Source organism: Phyllopteryx taeniolatus, chromosome 1 (assembly GCF_024500385.1).
Source record: "Phyllopteryx taeniolatus isolate TA_2022b chromosome 1, UOR_Ptae_1.2, whole genome shotgun sequence".
Taxonomy (NCBI): Eukaryota; Metazoa; Chordata; class Actinopteri; order Syngnathiformes; family Syngnathidae; genus Phyllopteryx; species Phyllopteryx taeniolatus.
Window position 1 is genome coordinate 22,075,818 of NC_084502.1, and position 10,027 is coordinate 22,085,844.

Here is a 10,027-nt window from a genome sequence, read left to right on the forward strand (position 1 = left end):
GTTGTGCCGAGTCTTCGAGGCTTGTGTCGCGTAATGAAGGGTGCGTGTCCGCGAGGCGCGTATCGAGGCCTGCTTCATTTGGGGGAGGGGCCCGAAATGATGACGTCCGAAGCTTCGCTGCCCGTCTGTACCACGTGACCGCTTCAGCAAGTGGTTCAGAATTTGGTGTGACACATTGACACAGCAATATAGACCCCGTCAAGCAGCTCCATGAAAATGTGGATTGATGCCATTCTCCAAAGTTAACAAACACATTACACAAGCTGCCATACTGGTACAGCTTAATAAATTATAATGGTGTCAAAAGCTTAATTTAGTTAAGTAGTTCAATTCAAAAAGTGAAACATATTATAGAAATACACCACACACACTGAAATATTTCATGATTTTTTTTATACATGTATAATTTTGATGATTATAGCTTCCAGCAAATGACAACTCCAAATTCACCATCTCTAGAATCTAACGTAACAAACCTATGAAATAATGGTTTATTTTTAATGTAAAATTTAGGCATTTATTTGCCCTCTGAAAAGTATTTTCCCAAGTGTTTAATGAATTTCTATGTATGAATACTGAAATCAATTGAGTTATATACCATATTCTAATTTTTTAGAGGTACCTGGATATGATTACTACCATTTTGGAAACAGTTACGCACACAGAATACGTTCAAACAATATTTTATTATTTCATGTCGACACCATATTTGGTCACATTATGTGGCTTAAGACACACTTGCCTGTGATTATACTCATGGCCAGCAGGTGTGCACATGAAGCATCAAGAAATGACCATTATTCGAACCAATGACCGAAGTGTTACGATGATTCATGAAGCTTCATCTCTCCATCACTACTGTTAAGACATGAGGTTTTTACAGGTAACAGTGTTGCCAGTAAGTTACTGTGATTTTGTTTACAGTACTTACAGAAAAAAAAGTGCCAAATCAATGTTTGTATTCAATGTGGTGCAACGAACTACACAGGGTAAACAGGAGCTCTTTTGGCTTGCAGAGGAAATAGGCGAGGTAATGCTTATTTTAGCTTCACTTAGCATAGAGCAGAACTGACCAGGATGTCACTCCATCGCACACAACCCATATTCAGGGTTTCATGAAAATTTATATGTAATGCGATAGTTAAATAGGACACACATTCAATGAATTACAGGTAACATGAACAAACATGATCGATGTTACGTTAATCCTTATGGTTTCTGAACATTAAGGATTAGCGTCTTTATTACGGCAACATTTTATGGCGCAATGCATACTGAGAGCACACGGCAAGACTGCTGCGTGCAAAATAAAGTGACTCGCTGTGTGACATCAACCATAATCCCATGATGCAGTAGGAGCTGTAGTTAATTACTGTAAAATCACTTTAAAGTATTTTACTGTCAGGTATGTGGTAAGTAACTGTAGAATTTACAGGAATGTTGAACAGTGCAGTTATATAGATTTTTAGGTACTTGTAATTGAGTAACATTGCATCAAAGTAATTGTACTTTACCTTCTTCCTCTGTAACTATTTCAATGTTGAATAGCACGTAATTGGCAAAAATAAAACATACATATATTTGTTGTCACAGTTGTCTACTGATTTATTAACTAATACTCGGATATCAAGGTTTTAGACATTCTGAACTATTCTGAATGAGTTTCTTTTTTGGTTGGTAAAGTTCAAGCGTCACTAATCGATAATTGCTTTACAATAACGATGCTGTAATGACTGTGACAGAGTTCTCATTCTACTAAAGAGAACACGTTATATGGCCAGGACCATGGTTCCCTGCTCCCCTGTATAAATCAATGTGAATAGCTCACATAAAGTTAAAAGCCCATTTATGTCACGAGTTGATTTAGACTGGACCCAGAAGCAGGCGGAGGCTGAGAGGTTGTGATGAAAGATTTATTGAAAAAAGTAATGGAGATGGTCCTTGAGATGAGCTGGCGGGTCATCGAGGCAGGGAACGTGTGGCAGGCGGTGGCGAGAACAGGCGGCTGGCTTGGCGGCGTGGTGGAAGAAGTCAACTCAGTGAGGGACACGGAGGGAGCACTGAGGACAAGGAGAAACACCGAGGTCAGAAAAATGGAGCGGAATGGCGTAGCTTACTTGTATGCTTGAGAGCCATTGTATCACGGGAGAACATTAATAGTCTGGCAGTGGAGTCTTGGATCTGGCAGGCTTTTATGCAGGTGGTGATGAAGGCTGATTGATGACAGGTGGTGCTGCTTACTACGAAGAGAGGAAGGGGGAGCGAGAGAGGGCAAAAGGGGCGGAAAGCGCCACCCAAGCTCCAACAAAAGAACTGCAGGGCACAGCTCATGACAATTTATTTCCCAAAGGGGCAGGGCACTGCAGCAAATGCTCCTCAAACAAGAGGAAATGATCAAGTGTGAGTACGGCAGAGAGGAGCAGGTGTGGGAGGTTGAGAGGAGAAAGACAAATGAGGTATGTCAGAAATGTGAACATGCGTATTCCGTTATAATGGAGTTATAATGTTTTGAAGACACCCGTGAATCTCAGCATGGACGCAGTTGGAGGATGTGTGGTTGCTTCGGCTTTGATGTTGACCTCCACAGAATGGAATTGAACTGGATCTGTGACCCACCCGTCATTATACCCATAGTAACTCCCTATTTTTAACTACTTGTAATTTATTTCTGAACTGTAATTCTTACAAGAAATGAACATGAGAAGAAAGTGTATTGCATGGAGTTTTATTTAAAATTCGATATGGGCGGCAGCATTAGCCACCAGTTTCTCAAACCGCCTTGCAACTAATTTCACAGGGATGCAACTCTTGTGGGATGGAAAAAATAACTTCTCGTATTCGCCCTTCAAGTTCTTTCAAAGTCATTGGTTTGGTAGAATAGTCTTGAAATATATTACAACATATGAATAAATTATAAGTATTTTAAATTAGGGAGTTACTTTTCAATCACCCTGTATATGATCATTTCTCTCTTGTTTTGGAAGGAGCTCTGCAGAGTAATCGCTTTGATTATCAAAGCCTTTGTTGCCACATATAATGGTCGAGAAACGTAACATAATAAAACACCCCAAAACCGTCGATGAACTACAGAATATTGTAGTCAAAATTCATCTAAAAATAACAAAGTTCAATTTGAAAAAGTACACCCCAACAGATTTTAGATAGAATCTTCTCTATGGCATACTATGCTTTAAAATACACCCACAAATGTCAAAGGGCAAAAAATTTTATCCATTTTTCAACACCGCTTATCCTGGTTAGGGTTGCGGGACGCTGGAGCCTATCCGAGCAAAAGGCGGACTACACCCTGAACTAGTCGGCAGTCAGTTGCAGGGAACATATAGACACGGACAACCATTCGCACTCACATTCACACCGTCACTGAGTGGGAACTGAACCCACGCTGCCCACTACACCATCAGTGACTTACACAAAGTTGTAAAAAAAAAAAATAAATCTGACCACGGGTAATTAGTTTAATGTTTCAGAAATAAGTGTAAACCAATCAAAGTTTAGCAAACTAAATTTTAGATGTAAAAAAAAAAAAAAGTAATTTAATTAACAAGAATTCAATCACAGGTGAGTAATCATCATCAAATTTATGAAAAGAAAATAAGTGAAAAAAAAAAATCATCTTGGCTGCACATTTCCGTCCAGATATACACCAAAATGGAATCCGCCTTTGGCCCACACCTCACCAAAGTATAATGTACATCGATGCTGTTGTTTTGGCATAACCACATTAACATATAATAAAATGTTGAGCAACACCTACTATCACTATACCAGGGCTGCGCTTGGCGTAACTGCGAGAAGGCGGGCTACACTGGGTGTGTTCACCGCCGATTTCAATCCCGTCCATTCGAAGCGGCTCTTTCATTCCTTTTAAAAGCGGCTCAATAGTCTCGTTTGGAGGCGCCTTGATATGCGGAAGAGGAGGTGGCGATCCATGCGTGACTGGAGCATTGTAACAACTCTTGGCCCTAGAAATCACTACCTTCAATAACAATTCACACCGGTTTGGATGCCTGCCCCCCCCCCCCCCCCCCCCCCGCAAATAAAACACACGCCGCTGGTTAGCAGGCTACTTCCTGGTTGATTGAGGATGCACGGGCTCCTTTTGACTATTCAATTCATGCCATTTTAACTCAAACAGTGAAAGAAGAGGGGGAAATATTCTACACATTCATACAAACATTTTACGGGTTCTCCTGTTGCATGGAAATTCACAGATTAAATTTGTGGCTGAGCATTTTGACCTTTTTGTGCCGCCATAGTTTATACTTGTGTTTGGCAATACAAACCGGAACCAAACAAGTCTATAACAAGTCACTTGAAATTTGTTTACTGCATCGCACATCAGCATTTACTGTATATTCATTGCTACTATGAATAATTTTTATGATATTGTTTTGATATTTTCCCTCAAAATGTTTCTTTTTATTTTTAGCCATTCACATCAGTATAGATTGCAGCTAAAACAAAGTAATATTAGTAATATTAAAATGTTCACTTGTAGCGAATAAGGTCATTCTTAAACTGACAAAATGGATACCCCGCCTCAGAAGAGGACTGCACCTCAATGTGTGCTCAACCTGTAGCCAAAATATGCTGGTTTTCACAAATCGCCGTTACGTTGAAAACAAATATTTCCATGAATGCCTTCAATAAATTGTAAATGCCTAAACGAATAAAATAAATGCTCTGGAGATGACTTATAGACCATTTATGGGTGGTATCTTCCAGGGTTCTCTGAAGTAAAGGCAATGGTGTAAATTATATATTTATATATAATATAGTATAGTATTTACTTCTAATTCTTAGAAGCGAGCCAAGCTCTGATTTCCATTGTATCCCTGGCACCCAGAAGAGAGCTGAATCTGTTCAAGGGAATCTGTTGCTGAAATTCCGGATGCCAAGCTGGCTCTGGTCCCATTACTTTCCTTCTCGTCTTCCAGAAGGCAGCTGGGAGATGTTGGGCACCATAACAACACCAGGGCCTCATCGTTTCTCTTTGGCTTTGTTTTTAAGATCAAGCTTCAAAATTGTGTGATTTCAGCTTTTATTGTTAGAGCAGGAGACAGAGAAAATACATTTGTGTGTGTGTGTGTGTGTGTGTGTGTGTGTGTGTGTGTGTGTGTGCAACTACACAGTCAGTCATAATCACTGAGCCCTAGAGCGCCAAGCTCATTTAATAAGTCAGGATTCATTACATGTCAAAAGCTGCAGTAGTTTGGTCGCTTTCTGTGAAAGAAAAAGACATATTTGTTGCATTTTACAGCATAAAGTAACAAAAAAATGTGGGAACATACTGTGGGCTGCTGTGCTTGTTTACAGTACGGGTGCATGCAGTCGGTATCAATGCATGCATGCATGGGTTCCTGTGTGGTTTCACAGTAGTTCTCACGCAAGCATCTCAGCGTTTGCAGTGGTAAACTAGAATGGCTCTCGGTAGAGCACAGCACTGCCCCAAGGCTGAACAATGCAAATTGTATCACCATTATAGATACTGACCACCAACATATGTCAGAATTTTGTCATTGAAATCAAGGCATTATTCATTCACAATAAATGCCCTTTTTCACTACATTAAATGGTGAAATAAAATGTTTTCGATTCTACAAAGGTTTGTGGAAATTTAGCCGTTTTAGTGTAATCCTCAGAACAGAGTCCTCTGCCATTTCCAAACTAGAGCGGCAAGTAGCAGAGCAGCCAAATGCTAATAACATAATAACAACTTGATAAAACGTGTATAATTGGATGCTTAAGCTGTAGTCTTGGCAGCACATGGAAGAGAATACACACCACATTCAAAAGTCAAATTCAATATAAATTCATAATTAAAATGTGGTCGATGATATTAATACTTTAACCTGAGGGATATTAATATGTTTATCGCAATACGCACCTTTATGTGGACTAGGATCAGAAGTCAGTTGGTTTGTCTTTGGCTCGTGTTCCACGCCTCTGCAATAGTATGCTACATTAGTACAGCTAACTATCCCTAAAGAATACTTTGTATTCTCACTCAATGAAGTGTCAATAAACGCGCTTTTGGTATATGGACATGTTCATGACAAAATGGAGGCTGATGGAGAAATGCATGGGCACACAGTGGCAAACATGACAAAAGTATGATGACTCAGACAGCAGACAGAGCTGGTCTGGCAAGAAAAAAAGAAAGATACTTGCTCCAAATATCGGAGGAAAGCAGATGGCGATGGCTGAAGAAGAGAGGAAGAGAAAGAGGTGGCTGCTAGACATTGTAGCAGATGGTATCGGAGGGAAATGGAATCATTTGGGTGCAGCGCGAAGCAGCAGAAGGAGTCAAGCAGCGTTATAGTGCATATGAGTGTATTAAAAAACACTCAGCAGCTTTTGGCAGCCAGTAAAGTAGACCACAGAAAGCCTCGGAGGTTCAGCTAAGGTAACGGCAGCGGAAGTCACCACAACAGCAAATATGACAACAAACACTGGTGCTGTTAATGCAACAATATGGAGTAATGTGACCTTGAAATAATAGCATTGAAGTCACGTTGATGGCACACTGGCAAATCACAGACTGGTCAGTGGTCTATAATATTTGTGGACCAATTAGGACACCTCTTATGTTGGGGAAATATATTTCAGACATTAATGTTACTACTCAGAAATAAGGCCTTTTTTTGCACCTAGCGACGTGCAACGCCTCATCAACAAACCAACTTAATGTGTACTGTATGTGCTGTGAGGGCGCACGGACGGAGCGCTGTGTCGTGGTGTGGTGCGATGGGCAAGGTGGGCGTTTGCCACAACACGACACGGTGAGAGCATTGTCATGGTGATGTCAGTTGGCGGAGGGATTTCAGCGTGCTAACAGCAATAAACCAACCAGCGGCAAAAGCATCCATGTTACTTCCTGGCAAGTTTAGCTGCATCCATGCATGTCTGTTTTTAACAGTATTTTTCTGCTTAATATGATGCTGGCATGGAAGGAGGAGTTCAGAACATCTTTGTAAAAATATTATATATTAAAAAATTGTAATTCAGACATTGTACAATTGATTGAACTAATTTTCCACATGGTCCATTAAGGAAATATGTTTCATTTAGTCCTGGTCCAAATCAGGTCTGCCCTCTCATGAAGATGGACTAAAGACCAAACCTTATCTATTTGTGTTACCTTTTGTTTCCAGGTGAGCATTTATTTAGCATTGTGACACATAACATTTTACCTGTCTGATTGTCAGCAGCCGGCACGGTGAAAGACAGCCTCACAGTTCTAGGGACCGGGGTTCAAATCTGGCCTCCCCTGTGTGGAGTTTGCATGTTCTCCCCGTGCCTGGGTGGGTTTTCTCCAGGCACTCCGGTTTCCTCCAACATCCCAAAAGCATGCATGGTAGGTTAATTTGAATCTCTATATTGCCCGTAGGTATGAATGTGAGCACGAATGATTGTTTTTTTCTATGTGCCCTGTGATTGGCTGGCGACCGGTTCAGGGTGTACCCCGCCTCTCGCCTGAAGATAGCTGGGATAGGAGCCAGCAGCCGTGACCATAGTGAGGATAAGCGGTGAAGAACATGGATGCATGGATGGATGGATGATTGTCAGCATAAGAATCAATCAAGAATCTTTTTTGTCACTATGAGAACATAACGAAATTCTGCAAAGAATCCCGGCTTGGAAGGCTACAAAATTGCAACGCTTGTAAAAACTAAAAAATTTATAAATAAAACTTTAAGTTGCTTTTAGTCAAGTAAAGTGGATAAAGAAAAAAGCCTAGTCGAGCCTCAGAAGCTTAGAAGAAAGAAAAAAAGTAGCCTAATGTTTCTTATGTAACTCAACTCCAGGATGCAGCTGTGGAAAACTGCTGCATTGTTTAAAAGACGGCAGCATGTTTGTCCAGTATTTGCAAAACACGCACACGCATACAAACATGCAAGCGCAAACATACACGTGCAAACAAGCACACACACGCACTCACACACACTTACTGGTGCATATACAGCAGCTGCCTGAATTATTGTTTAACAAGAGTAGTTATTACCTAATAAATTAGAGCTGGCTTCTGTCTGTGTGCTTGTTGTCTCAATCATGTATGAAGTAGAAGATGCAGAGATCATTAACTGTCATACCAATTCTATTAGGTTGAACTGCAAAAAAATTAAAGATTACCATCCTCAGATGACATTGATATTGTTTATCCAAAAACAATATAAAGGTGCAGGTAAATTAGAATAACGTACAGTAAAAATAATTTATTTCACTAGTTCACTTAAAAAATTTAAACTCGTATCTTATGTAGATTTGTTAAACGGATGGGAAAATACTTTTTAGAATGCCAATTCTTACCTATGAAATATTGTTATTTCTTGAGATGGTGAATTTGGGGTTTTCTTCACAGTTCTGGGGACCGGGGTTCAAATTCCAGCCCCGCCTGTGTGGAGTTTGCATGTTCTCCCCGTGCCTGGGTGGGTTTTCTCCGGGCACTCCGGTTTCCTCCAACATCCCAAAAACATGCGTGATTGAAGACTCTAAATTGCCCGTAGGTGTGAATGTGAGTGCAAATGGTTGTTTGTCTCTACGTGCCCTGCGATTGGCTGGCGACGGGTTCAGGGGGTACCCCGCCTCCCGCCCGAAGATAGCTGGGATAAGCTCCAGCATGGCCGTGACCCTAGCAAGGATAAGTGTTAGAGAAAATGGATGGATGGATGGATATTTGAAGATAATTGCTGAAAACATGAAAAGACTGAAAACTATGTATGACTGAATTGTAGCGATATAGGGCTCTATTTTCATAGACAGCGCATCTGCGGAGGGACGCAAAGACCAGTCTGTGCCAAACTGGGCGTTCTGGCGCAGCGATGTGTCCTTGGAGATGGCCTGGCAGAGTGACAATTTGGTGGCAGAAAATCAATCGAAACGTATAGCTGCTCAGAGTACATCTAACTACCAGCACAGACGAAACAGCTGTTCCAACCCGATTTTGGTGAATTTCACCGTGGCACAGGCAGACAGGTACTGAGCTCCACGGACACATTTAAGTCACCAGTGGTTATTACCAGCTCATTCTGTATTTGACGAGGGTACCCACTCACATTGTCTGTTGCCATACATTGGCCAGAGCAGTGACAATGGTCCACTCATGAATGGATCACTGCGATTACGCATCTTCTTCTTCCGCACAGGGATTGCAGTGCCATGTCTCCATCCAGACCTTCAGTTGCGCCACCTTTAAAGGGAATGAGAAGGAATTGGCAGTCAGAGAAGTCAGCTGAAAACACTCCTAATGTGGTGCAACGCAGTCTACGAACTTACCAACACCGGTCTAACCCGCCCCTGGCATACAGTTGCGGCACCCACCGCACCAGATTTACGCTGGTCACATTAATAGGGCCCATAGTGTTGAATTGTTTTTCATCGTTTCTGTGTTCCTGTTTTTTATGATGTGACTAAAACGGCTGCCCAGTAACGTTATTAGGCAACCAGTATGTGTCCCTCGTCTACCATAATATAAAAACCTGAGAAAACTGATTATGTGACAAAATAGGTTTGCTCTGTTTATTGATACCCCAGTTAAGTGGCCAAGTTGCCAGACTAATACATATTGCTAACTATGTATAAATAAGAGGGGGGAAAAAATTACTATTCTGCTGCTGACTGGGAGGAACAAGGTTGAGTCTCAGGTAGGTCAATGTCTTCTGGCTCTGAATTGGATTCTGTCTCTCGTGGCTCAAACACTGAAGGGATGTGCAAGCATAAGAAATGTGATCGATGAAGTAGTATCCATTGTTCAGGTCACAATAATAACACTTGATTGGCAGTTGAGTGGGGCATGGTTTCAGCGCATTGAGCAGACGCACCCACACATTTTCAGAGTGGAGAAAATGGCTTGATTTTTTATGATTTTGAAACCTTGTTGTGTTCAGGGCTTTGGTTGATCATATCCAGCTTATCCCAGCTGACTTCAGGCGAAAGGACCTTTGCCATCGGAGCTGGGTGGGTATTGGACCTTGTGGCCAAGTGGGTACAAAAGCTGTCCCCCCCT

General features: G+C 41.4%; 2 long non-coding RNA genes across 3 annotated transcripts; one reads left to right on the forward strand and one right to left on the reverse strand.

The window, feature by feature from the left end:
• Positions 1-1,899: 1,899 nt before the first annotated feature.
• Positions 1,900-3,995, reverse strand: LOC133465117 (uncharacterized). The gene is made up of 2 exons (XR_009784600.1): positions 3,776-3,995; positions 1,900-2,060 (listed from the first exon to the last, which is right to left on the reverse strand). It is a non-coding gene; the product is annotated as an uncharacterized LOC133465117 (long non-coding RNA).
• On the forward strand, positions 1,912-9,364 carry LOC133490027 (uncharacterized). 2 transcript variants are annotated; one of them, XR_009792128.1, is made up of 3 exons: positions 1,912-2,456; positions 7,230-7,378; positions 9,168-9,364. It is a non-coding gene; the product is annotated as an uncharacterized LOC133490027 (long non-coding RNA). The 2 variants fall into 2 exon arrangements; XR_009784501.1 differs by lacking the exon at positions 9,168-9,364 and adding an exon at positions 7,479-7,629 and having other exon boundaries at positions 2,054-2,456.
• The last annotated feature ends 663 nt before the right edge of the window (positions 9,365-10,027 follow it).